A 13301-nucleotide genomic window follows, 5' to 3' on the forward strand; every position below is an offset into this window, starting at 1 on the left:
TTTATGGACACAAATGCTAGGCAGTAACAGTTCTGAACAGCACATGCTCATTTGTACCTTTGATTTTTTAACTGGATACTCACTTTGTGGTTTGAACAGATATTAAAGATGTAAGAAAGGGAAGCAAGGCAAGCATCAGAGCAATAGGAATAAAATGTATGGTTTAACTATGCCAATGAGAAAATACAGACAAATGCATCCCCAGGAATTATTCTCACTGAGGTCCATTCACCCTCATGCAAGGATATCTGATGCAACCCTAGCATAAGCCCTTTTTAAACAGGGATAATTCAACGTGATACAGTTACTCAAGATCTCGTTCCAGTCCTCCTCCATGCACCCTTCAGCTGGGTGCCCCACATCCCTCTGCAAGAAAGTGCAGAGAGGGAAACCAGCCTGGCATTCACAAGGTTGTATTCTTGTTCCTGCTCTGGTGCTGCCATAACTTCCAGGGCGTACAGGGCTCTTGCAGCATCACAGGCAGATAATTCTTTGTATGGTTCTGAAAGTTTTGCTCAACATAATGTACTTTTTTGTTGTTGTTGTTGGTTTTTTTATGAGTTACTCTTTTAGTTCATAGATAATTAATTAAATTAAAAATGCCATGCTTGAATGTGTCATGTATCAATTTTGAAGACTTAATTATAAGAGTGAATTAAGCTTTGATTAAGCTTTTCTTCTGAGAGCAGTAGCTGTCATTCTCCTTTGTGTTAAAATAAGAGAATCACTCTGGCTCAGTCTGCAAAAATGCCACCATATTATTTATTTCTGACAACAGTCTAGAAGTCAGGCTTGTCTGAAGACAAAAGCTGTAGGTACAATGGTCATTTTCTACATTGTGCATCCACAGAGAGCCATGGCATTATGTTCTCCCCGCAAAAACTAGTAGAAAAGATCAGTGCAAAGTGCCAATAACAAAACATTTAGAATAACATAGTTAGGATCATTTTGTTGAAGGAAACTGACATTTGAAAAGGAAATAGTTTGTTGTGTCAACCTGTCTAAGTGCTGTAATTTCTATTGTGGTTAGGGGGTTGGGTTTTCTGTGTTTTTTGTGTTGTCTTTTTTGGCTTTTAGGCATGATGAGATTGTGTGAAAATTGCAGAGACTCTTGCACTTAAATTGATACAGAAAAATCTAAGTAATCGGAGTTAATTAGAAATCAGGAAATTTCAGAATTGGAACTCTGAAAAACAAAGCACTACTACTTGAATGAATCCTAGCTTGAATAGAGAGGAGGAGACTGAAAACTGTTCAAAAGAACATGATTCTTAATTTGCATGTTCAGAAGATACCTTGGAAATATGCAACTGCTTGAAATCCAGCAAACTTATGAACTCTACAGGTAACCTGCTTCACCTATTCCTTGTATCTCCATGAGACCAAAGCATATATAAAGTGGCAGGTGATATGTTCTCAGGCACTTAGATCTTTTGAAAGTGCTCGACACAGCACCCAGTAACAAGAATTAATCGTCAGCAGGAATAGAGGCTTAGTTTGAACAGAGACTGAAGGCTACTTAATAGGGAGGGAAACAATACCCACCGAACAGGACCGCTTTCATGGAGTGCACATGCCAGTCATTCACTTGGACAGATTCCTATCACCTGAAGCTCTGCCACCATTATATATTAGCTTAAAACTGGACTAAGGTGCTATATTTAATTCCAAAATCATAATTAACAGCTTCCCTTGTGTTAAAGCAAATTCAACAGCCCCATACTTTTGCCATGGAAATGTAATCCAGTTGATGCCAAACAAATAGCAAGAGCTTCTGTTATTATTCATATTATCACAGCTATTAAAGGGCACCACTACAGTATTTAGAGAATGGAAATTTAGGCTCTATTTATTACAAAACCTACACTGTTGCACACAATGCTTGCCTGAGATAGTAACAACAAGGAAAAATAGATGAGAAAAGGCAAGCATTCTTCATTTTAGAGACAGCAGCAAAGGCAAGGAATCCAGTAGTTTCATACCACCTAAATACAGTCAAACTAATTGAAATGCCTCAGTTAAGAATACAGAAGCTTGAGGCTTTTTGTATACTCAAGGGGAAGAGATCGGTACACTGCAGATCTTAGGAGGGCTGATTAGCTATGAAGAAATGCCACACTTTGCCTACTAACTATTCAGGGAGCCGCAGGCAGCAGCGTGACTACTTTGTGTCTCATTAAATTTCGGAAGTTAGGTTGGATAAATCCAAGCCAGAGAGGTTAGAAGACTTGTCCAAAGTTAGAAAGGGTGACTTGGCACAACAAAGAATTGAACCCAAAACTTGGGAATCTTGGACCACTTTGTTGGTCCTGAATCATCTCTAATACCATTAGCAAAACTGAAAGTACATAAAACTGAATTTAGAAATATCCTTGACTAAATGAAGCTACAGTTTGGTAAAACCTACACATGCTGAGAATCCCAAGTATACATCTACTTCCTAAAAAACTCCCATAGGGAGCAATTGCAATAATCCATTGTTTCTGCTCTGAATTGCCCCCAGGAAAATATAGAGTGCCTCAGAGCACAGGCAGAGTTTCGATACATTTTTATATTTGTTGATTGTCATGAGTTGAGCCCTTACAGCTCAACTATACCACGGAGAGGCAGGTCACGCCATCAGGAAGGGTGTAAGTGTCCATTTGTATTCTGCTATTTCTGCATCAGCTTTTTTGTACCAGAAGGAAACTCCACGGAAAGTGAGGAAAATAATGAGGTACAACTACACATCCAAAGCATACTGTCTCTGAGGTGCCTGGAGTAGATGATTGATATCGGCAAGAATGAATTGACACTGTCTGTAATTGATGCCTTTCTTAGCAGTTTTTTATATCTTCTCTTACATTACTTTTTTCCTGGAGTAAGTGTCAGGAAAGTTAACCCCACAATCACACAGATTACAGAGACAGAGGAAGTAAAAAAAAATAAATAAATCACAAGCGAGTATCAGGAAGAGTTAACTCATCTGTATGCAACCTATCCAAACACTAACATCTTCTTAACTGTCTCAACTATTTGGATTATAACCTTCTCAGGACATGGACAAACCCCCATTCTGAAACTGTACAGTAACTACTACAGTAAATTCAGTGTCTCATCAGTACCCACAGCTGCACTGAAATATGTATTAATAAGAACCCTTCAGTTTCACACCAGAGGCCTAATCCTAACAGTCAGTAAAATGACAAGGTGCTTCACCTAAAGCCAGTAATGCATTTCACTCTATAAAACAATTATTTAGTACTTTAGAGAAAGGTGATGGACAGTTTTCATTAATCTCTTTACTCTCCACAAATGTTTGCTTGTGGTTGAAAGAGGGAATTGCTAGATGAAGGTCAGGACTGCAGGTGTGACTCGTCCAGCAGCTGCAAATGACCCATAATACTTCCAGCCAAACACTTAATATTCTAGTCAACTAGAAGAAACAATTATAGTATAGAAAGTTTATGACAGAATTGGCTTTGCAAGATTTATATTTAACAACCCCAAACAAAAAGTTACATAGGAAGTACAATACATCATTTCTAATTCTATGCATACACTCCCCAGAGCAGCTACAAGAACACAGGAACGCAGGATGTGCCATATCAGAGCAGCTGATGGCTCTATCAAATCCAGCATCCTGCCTGCATTTCAATGATGGGGGAAAGCATGCCTTGAAGTCGTTTCTATTATAATTTTTCAAGGTTATGAAGTACTTTTGGATCTTTCTGAATGAGAAGTGCTATGATAAATATTTTTACTATAAATACTGATAAATATTTTTACTATATGCATGCAGTTGTAATATAGTACTAAAGGGAGACAGGTTATGGAGTGCAGTTAAAACTCTTGCAGCTGAGAAGAGAGTCATTTTCATTTTTATTTTCTTTAGCAAATAAACCAAGTGGGAGAGCCATGAAATCATTCTAAACATTATTTAGAAATATATTATTCTTGAACGCAGACTTTGAGGCAAACTGATCTGAATACAGTGAGTCACATTGGTTTTTAAATTAAAGAAATTAGTGAGAAATTAAAAATAACCCCAATAATATTGGTGCCTACTTGGTCTTCTTAGGTAATTCCCAGCTTTCTTTGATTTGTGCACATTTTCAAGCAACGTTTGGGTTTCCCCACACATTGCAACATCTAGCACATACACTGTTCAAATTCTCCACGCCAAACTCAGCACCGAGCCGAAGGGCATAGCATACATGGTAGAAAGAGGTGTGAATTACGCACCAGTTTAGTCTCACTTCTGCATTTGGCCTTATAATTGTAATTCTATACTAACCACATTAAATGAAACGTGTTTCAAAACGCCAGGTGGAACCAAATCGGGCAATACCTTGGGCAGGCTTTGGAAATATTTATTCAATGGAACACGAGAAGAAGTATAGCGGTTCACATTCTTAATCCAGTTATTCTAGTGCTCTGTCAACAGAAGCCATCATTACCTGACACAGAATAAGGTTAAGGAAATCCTCCCATGTAAAAAATATAATTAGAATTCTCAGATCCCTAATAAGTGATTTGTAAAAATGCCTCACCCCAACTCTTTTTACAGTCCACTTTGAATTGTTCTGCTTACAGATGTCCAGGGGCTGCCAAACACTAGAATACAAAGTCCAAAGCAAGTAATAGCACTTGTGGTCTCTGTTCCTTCACTTACATTTTCAGGAGTCATGGTCAAGTTTTTTATTTACTATATGACTGTTTATCCATCCTTTCAAAAAGATCATGAAGGGGTTAATGTAAGAGTTTGTTGGGAAGACCTTCCTAATCACCACATAGCCAGAGTTATATAAATATTGCAATACTCCGGCAAACATCTGCTGAACCTGATCACTGCAATTTCAAACCCTATTTTTTCCTGTCTGCCTTGAAGGAAATATCACAACAGTACAATCCACTTTCGAGAGCCCTTTCACTGATTTTTTTTTTCATCTTTTTTTACTTCTTCATTGCACAATGCTATTCATCTCAGAATTTATCCATTTTACTTTTCCTTTATTATACTGTTTCACTTTTTTTTTCCTGGCACTGTCCCTTCTTCCTTCCCTTCAGTCACAAGGGACTCACATTTATCAGGTTCCTGCATACACATTTCAAACTTAATCAGACTTTAAATACATAAGGACCTATATACATCCAACTTTCTCCTGCAGTTTTATCACAAAGTTTATATGAAACCATATTGTAGCATTGAGGGTAACTCATTCAAGATACTTGCTGTTCTTGTTTTACCATGAACATTTTTGTTCTCTATTTTTTCCTCTAGTTTATTATCCTGCAAAATTACAGTTTCCCCTACCGCTACCATCCCCTCACAACTCTCTTCAGTCAAACACTTTCCATTCCTTGTTTGAATGGGATTAGTCGCTGTTTTGCAGGTAGGTATTTTGCATTCCACTGACTCCAGTATTAATTTTTATTGTTGTCAATGAGACCTCCACAAATACATTAAAGATCTATGCAGAAACTAAGCCACAATAGCAAACACAGACACAACTTTCAGATTCCATAAAGAAAATAAATGAAGCCATATAGGAGTTCTGACAACTTGATAACACAACATATCTACCCTGCTCAGGGGATGGAACTTGAAATTATTTTATCTGGCAATAAAACTGACTTCAGTTTTCTTCGAGCATAGTCAGGCACGTCGCACCTGTACCCTCTGCAGAAGACAGTTTATTGGTATTTACAACATAATATATTAGTAGTCATAAGCACAATAGTAATAGGCTTGGAGTTCACTGATGCTGACTGGAACACACATGGCATACTTTCTAATTAAATCATCCGTACAGACCAACACTAATTAAATCTGATAAGCCATGTGAACAGGAGGCACTTATTCGCTCTATGGGACACATGAAAACAACCGCACCTTAAAGATTCAAATAAAAGTAAAAATACTTCTTTAGCTTTAAGGATAGAGTCCAAAATGTGATTAGCCTTTGTGTAAACTTTTGGATGCTGATTTGAACCTGTGACTCAAAGAGGCAGAGGCAGGTTAAAGATCTTGGCCAGTTCTGATTTTTCTGTACTGTTTCCTCCTCTGAAATTCAGTGCCCACAGTGACCCAGCCATCGCTAGTACCAGCGGGTGGAGTGCTGCTGAAGGAGGTGAGGCTTCAGAGGTTGACATTTTCTTCAAAAAAAAAAAAAAAAAAAAAAAAAAAAGCTTACTTTTTTATTACAAAGCACCGATTCATGATAATGCTTATCTCATGTAATTTGAACTTCGATTCTTCTAAAGGGATTTAGAGGAAACACACTCAGTTTTTTCTAGTTAAAGAAAACATTCCTGTAGAAAGAAAATGTGCAATGTGTTATTGGCTTTTACCTTAACCTTTCTGAGCTCTGTTTTCCAGGCTCTTTTTCATTCTGTCTACACAGCACTTCACCTCATGCCATCCCTGTGTTTTTCCTCTTTACCTTGTACCTTAAGGATATGTTTTCACTTAAAATAAATTCTACCACATTTGAGTTTACATTTAAACACTTGAAATTACATACAGTAACCTTAATCAGTCTTTATGCAGAAATGGCAGATTTATCACATGATAGAACATGACACTGGATGCCAGAAAGTCCCAGCTACGATCAGAGAATGGCAGCTTCTTAGAATTTGGCAACAAGGGAAAAGTAATGGTGTTGTTAACATGAAAGCTGAAATCCCAGGGCTTTGCAATGACTTAATAATCATTCAGGAAGTAACAGAATGAATTTGATTTTTCAATGAACAGGTGAATTGGATTTTTCAGTTCCTAACTATGGAATGACTTCCAATGAGGTCTTTCAGTTAAACTCACCAAAAAAAAAAAAAAAAAAAATCATATCTAGAGTTGAAGAGGGATATCAGTCTTGAGAAAAATGCTTTGCCTTTTGTTGCATCTCTAGAAAACTCTGCCAAACTGAAGGAAGGATGTTTTACATTTTCCAATCCAGCAGTACGTGACTAGTTCATTTCAGTCTCGTTCCCAGGTTCTAGAAAAGGAGCTTTCTAATATTATTGAGGGACAGAACATGCAAATTCCAACCCTTACTTAAGAGGTTAAAATCTCTCTGATTTATTATAGATTTACATTCTATTCAATTTACAAAGTAAAGCGACACTCCCAGCTGCCTCCCACCTTCATTTGCCAAGCATATGATGAGAAACTTCATTGCCTTTCCTTCTAAAATGTAACCGTTTTTCCTTCAGTGCGCAGGGGGGATAGGGCCCTGGTACTCAGAAACCAGCCTGACTTCTGCAAAACAGTCTAGGGATTTAGGATTACAATAAACAGAAAACTTATATTATACAGTCAGGGCAGCTATGAAATCTCAGCTACCTGCCGTCTGCAAATTTGCAACTTTTAGTTGGGAATGTTTACTAAAACTTTTATGTGTTTTGGTTTCCCTGTGGGGTGGTGTTATGATTAGTTCTATCTGTAGTACTCCAAACCAAACTCATTTTTCATTCTGACTACAAATGGTGCTCACTAAATACCAATTTGCAGAGTTTTCATTAAGGCTGGGAACACTAGACCAGCAGTATTTCAATAGAATATAATTTCCAGAACACACGCTGCTCCTGCAAGTAGACAGCTCTCCCACTGGAAATACAGGAGCACCAACAGCCCCACTGGAAATCTGGTTTCTATTCGACTTAGCAAAGCACACACATGGTGTGAAACAGGCTTTGCTACAGAAAGCTTACAAAATAGAGAGGAATTAGGAAGAAAGCAAGCTGCAGAAAATCGGGGACTCAGTCATACTGCTAGAAGAGAAGGGAATGAAATTCAGATCTGTTCGCACAATCCAGTGCATTTTCTAGAACCAACTCTTACTCTAAGCATCCAGCTTAGCACATGATGCATACTAACAGTCATCCTTCTCACACATTTTTGGCTATGTTTGGCTGCTTTGCTTTGTACTCTCCTCTTCCCATGTGGAATCTACAAAGTCAGTGACGTCTTTAAAAACTGTGCCTCCATATGGCTGAACACAGCCTAAACATTTTGGGTGCTCTTATAAATAAAAATAATTATTTAAGTCTTACTGATTAACGGATTAAAGCTCCTTTTGTAAAGAGGTCTGGATGCAGATTGTATTTTTCATGGACTAAATCTGTTTGAATCTTTGGCCTTCAGGGACCTTTCTGTTTATTAACACCATTTAGCATTTTCTCAGCTTTTAACGCTCTGTTGTTTAGCTATGCATGACATACTTCCAATGGTAAGTTAGCACAGCAGAACAACATGTTTTGCCTGCCTTTTTGGATCGTAAATATTTGTACTGCTTGCTATCAACAGCTCTCTGATTCTGTACCAGGCTGTGTATATAAATATATATATAGAGAGAACTAGATATAGAACTGGATACAACATTTATGAACAAATATATTTAAAGAAACATTAGGCAAAACCAATCTCTGTATAATAAGTAATAGAGTCATTTGTGTGAATGGACAGGTCATGAAACAGAAACATTCAGGAGGTTTGTGGTTAAGGTACCCACATTAAAACATTAACTTTCATCCAGAGTGGCAGAAGCTGGCAGACGTGATTTTGCTTGTACTAACTCAATAAAGGCAGGTCAAACCCAGTTAATAAATCAGACATCACAAAGTGGCATGCAGTTCTGGTGCTCTGAGAGAAAAGAGGCGCAGACTTCTCTGTCTCTCAGATTCTTGCACCTCTGCCTGCTGTCCTCAGAACAGGGAGAAAAAGGAGGGTCTCACCCAAGCTCATTCCTTGTTGCTCACATTATGATAGGACTGATCGAGCCCATTTCTTGAAGAACTCAGCTTGCTCAAAAAACTGGTGGCCATGGCGCAAACTGACAGCAAACTCCTTGGCAGGCACAATGCAATCAACCCTTACAATAGGGCCTCCAACAGCAGCCCAGTTACTATTAACAAGTAATGACAACTTAATCCAAATGGCTTAAAACACACAATTGGACTAATATTTAAATCACCAACTACTAAATGCATTACTCACCTCTCTGATGCCTAGTACTCATTCCCCTTGCTGAATAAGTAACAGTACTGAAACAGAGGGGACCAATCGATTTATCTTTGCAAAAGCACAATTTCTCTACGTGACTACACTGACTCCTGGGAATAGCAGCTGCTGCAGGATTTATGGTGACGTTTGCTAGCTTCTGAGTTACACCTGCTCATTACTTTGTTTTCCCTACACTGAAGAGAGGCGTGATAGATTTTTCTGTAGTTAAATTTGGAAACCATATGATCCTGACCTCTCATGTCACTGATTTGAATCCAAACCCTTTTTTTCTGATTTATTGAGAATGGAGTCAGACCCAAACACTGAGCAACTGCTGACCACCACCCCACTAATAGCTTACTACGTCATGGTATGGCAGAAGTATATGTGGACTGGTATGTCTATACAGGACACAAGCTGTTCAGCATAGGCTGTTTTTCACTTCATTAACAGCGGGAGACTGGCCAAAACTAAGTTAACAGTCTATACATAAATCTGCTGGACATAAAATATGCTGCAGGGCTCATTCGGCATTTTTTTAAAGGTAACATTAATCACATCTGACAACAGACTATTGGTGTATTCTGTGAACACACTGGGGAAGGTACAAGGTCAAGAGTCCTGTGGCTGGAATAATCAAAGATTTGGAAAATTTGCATTCACGGTAAGATTCATCTAGTAGATATATACATCCTAGGTGAAAAAAATAACAAATGTGGGCATGCTGAGCAAGTGGGAAAACATGTCATAACCAGTTTAAAAAAAAAAAAAAAAGAATTACATAAGGGGTTAGAAGGGAACAGTCAAAAAGGAAAACTAAATAGAACGGTAGGATTCAATGCCCCTCACACACATAGACTGCAGACTGTAATATACTGGAATATTGGCTTGGAAATTCTGCACATTTCCCATAAAAATGAAAAAATATTCTGGCAAGATACCACAGAACATATTGATCAGTGAGCTGCATTAGTTTTATTTTTCACTATCTCCACTGACTGCAATATGGCTTTGCAGTGTGCATGGATTTCACTTATAATTCACTTCTTATAATATTTATAGTGGACAAATTTGGGATACATAATCACATTTACAGCTACTGGGACTGCTGACGCTGAGGCACAGAAAACAAAGGCTTCTTCTGGATGATAAAGGGAAGGTGGCTAAGGAGAAGGGCACAAACACATTAAATCAGCGTTGCTTTACAGATTCCCAAATAGATTTCTCCACTGAGATGAATGGGCAGTTAAAACCTCCCAAGCCATTGTTTTTTCTAGGCTAGTCACTAGCTGAATAAAATGTCACCTATTTGGCTATGTGCCTCATTTAGGTTTCATTATTATTTTTTAATAAAAGCCAACTCAGTGTTGCTGTTATCTGACTAGAAATTTGAACAGTCTCAATATCTGCAGTTGGACAAAACCAGCAGAGATGAACTTGGCAAGAAGCAGCACCGGTTTCAGAGGACAGGTGTTAAGCATCTTTCAGCTGGTATAGAATCCTAACGATCTTTTTCACGTGCTTAAAATATACATATACATGTATAATCTGGGTAATATTTGAAAGTGTCCAAAGACCTAAATATATGTGGATAACATTAAAAACAAACAAACAAACAAACAAACAAAAAAACGTTTATTTGCTACAGATGGCATCTATAGGTCCCCAGGTAGACTTACAGATTTTGGCTATAATCTCAGAAGCACCCAGGGGTGCAGGTACACCAAACAGAGCCATGCTAAATTTGAGACACTCAGATTAGTTAACACCATTCATTGTTGCAGAAGTAGCCCTTGAAAGAGAACAGCCACTTCCCTGGGGTCAAATTAGCCCAGGACCTGCACCATAACTGCACAGTCCTGGGGGCAACTCGCTCAGAGCCAAGTGAGTTACGACTGCAGAGTGCCACACTGCACAGTATTATATCTGCTCCAAATAGCTTGGGAGCTGCCGAGATGACAGACTGCCTGAGATATGGCTGAAAAATAATTAAATCTGAGGTAATCAAAAGCAAACATTTTCTCTCTAAGAGTTGCAAAGAGGGCTTGGGGGTATAACCATTTACTTGTTTTTCTAATACAGATTTTGACCATGGCAGCAGGTTCAGCTGTTCCCTCACCCTCCTGTCCTACACCATTCCCTGGAAGCTCTGCTACTCCCTTAAGATGGCACGGCAGGTCCTCAAATCCCACAAATGTTTCTTGTGGCTGCCAAATAGGGCTCACTGACATGGACCAAGCCTGTAAAGCTCTTTCTGAAGTTTACAATGCTTTGAGTTTATTTTGAAACGCAGTCATCCCAGAGGAAAATCTTCAAATTGCAGTCAGGTCCTTTGTGATACTACAAAGCTCTGCATTTTGCCTAGCAGGGATGAGATGCTTCATATGTGTATGTTTTTGCCATCTCTATCTCCTTCAGTATCAATGTAGAGAGGATTCACAGTTGAAATAACAGAATGTCTTTCTTCTTTTGCACTTTTACAATTAAATGTTAAGCGTGACGCTCCTTTTTCAAGCCAAAGTGGCCTTAAAAGCTAATAGCAGTAAGAAACAAATTACTGAAGGAAAAAACATCACATGCCTAAGGAGGAAAAGAAAGCTGGCACTGGTACATATTTCTCATCCAGCAGTAATGTGGGTTTTGTCAGGTAGAAATAAAAGTCATTCACCTTTCTTATAGCCTGATCCAGATTACTGCAGATATAATGCAGAAATATGTTAAGTATAGAATGAGAAGATATCAGCTACTGCATATGGTTATTTTAATTAGGACCTTGAAAACCTGAGTAGTGAAATTTTAAGAGTATGTACTGACATTTTAGGCATATGTGTGATGAATATTTAAACAATCCTGTGAAATACCTGCCTAGAATTAAAAATACTGCCTTTATTATGACGAGTGATATTCTTTCTCGCATGGGCTTAGACGGTATATTTAATGTTTTTATGCAATAAAAGGCTGCTGTATTATGTGTGAGTCTCCATATGTGGGTGTAGAATGACAGATATCTAAGAAATAAGCTCATTAGAATTATCATACCATGTTAGATAGTCACCATACATTTCCTCCGTGCTCCTAGATGCACCAAGAGGCTAGATGTTTTCAAAAATGTACATTGAAGATAGACAGATGTAGAGTCAAAGCATACATAGTAAAAGGTGACTATTATACATATAACATTCAAATGGCATACCAACAATATTTGGGGTAAATATCTTTAATTGATCATGTACAGTCCACATCCCTCTTTTTGTGTAAGAACATCCCTTTTTGTGCAAAGCAGACCCAGAAGTAGGAAAGAGAATAGTGTGCCATTAGCATACTAATTAGTATTTAGTAAGTTATAACTTCAAAAATACTCTGCTTTTCGCCTTGCACCTTGGGAGGTTCCTGGCCTTGGTTCCCAAGACTTGTTGGATTACAGGGCTGCATTAATATACTTCAAAATACCTTCTAGCATTAATTGCAGCATTCATTATTTGCTTCATGTCCAGCCTCAATCACTGATTGTGTTTCTGCTGGATGCAGAGTCTCAGGCTCACAGCAAACATTGTTCTGTCACAGCCTCTCTAGCCCACCAAAAAGGTAGAACTCAAAATAAGTTCCAGGATATAAGACAGCAATTGTAACACTGTTTTACAGAGCAGGAGATTAAAAAAAGTTCTTGATGTTAAATACATCAACTAAAGCAGTAACTTTTTTATTCCCTGCTTTCTCAAAGAATACTGCTTTCTTTTTCTTTCTGCTCACTAAAAGAGCTAGTTGAGCTCACACTGCTTCAGAGCCAGATGAGACAAAGATACAAGGCTGAAGAATATTTATTTTTTTTATTCCATGCCTTATATTTGAATTTAATTTATAATACTGAGTACTCACAATAGCTCTTGAACTCTACACTTAGATTTTTGGAGTATTTTTAATAGTAAAATTGCTACTGCCTCATCTGAATAGGGATTTCTGCTGGTGCAGGTCCCTGCACCAGTAAAGTAGTAAACTTTCTGCAAGTACTGATAGATTGGGCTGTGGTCAAATCAATACAATTATGTCTATTTATACCACCGTCTCTCTTTTAAAGGATTTTACAATATTTGTAATATCACTTTTTATCATTTCACTCTCCAATTATAAATAAAATGGCTAAGTAAGGACAATTCTCAGAATAAAATGAAGCAGAAATAGCCTCTTTATGAAAAGCAAAGTGACACCATTCAATACTGTCTAGATGGCAATTAAGTATAATATTTGTACCACAGCAATATAAACAAATTAATTTAAAGGCAAACAAGAACTAGCATCATATCGTAGACAGGCATAGTAC

The 13301-nt window shown here is 37.9% G+C and overlaps 1 long non-coding RNA gene across 5 annotated transcripts in view; it reads right to left on the minus strand.

Annotated features, from left to right (window-relative positions):
* LOC110352364 (uncharacterized) overlaps window positions 1-13301 on the minus strand; it is a 285853-nt gene that overhangs the window by 63927 nt on the left and 208625 nt on the right. The window contains exon 4 of one of the 5 annotated variants that reach the window (XR_005268231.2): window positions 5400-6138. The exons of the other annotated variants lie outside the window; for them this stretch is intronic. This is a non-coding gene — a long non-coding RNA (uncharacterized lncRNA). Of the gene's footprint in view, window positions 1-5399; window positions 6139-13301 lie in introns of those variants that run through there. 5 annotated transcript variants of the gene reach the window in all.

This window comes from Anas platyrhynchos, chromosome 10, assembly GCF_047663525.1.
Source record: "Anas platyrhynchos isolate ZD024472 breed Pekin duck chromosome 10, IASCAAS_PekinDuck_T2T, whole genome shotgun sequence".
In the NCBI taxonomy this organism is placed as follows: Eukaryota; Metazoa; Chordata; class Aves; order Anseriformes; family Anatidae; genus Anas; species Anas platyrhynchos.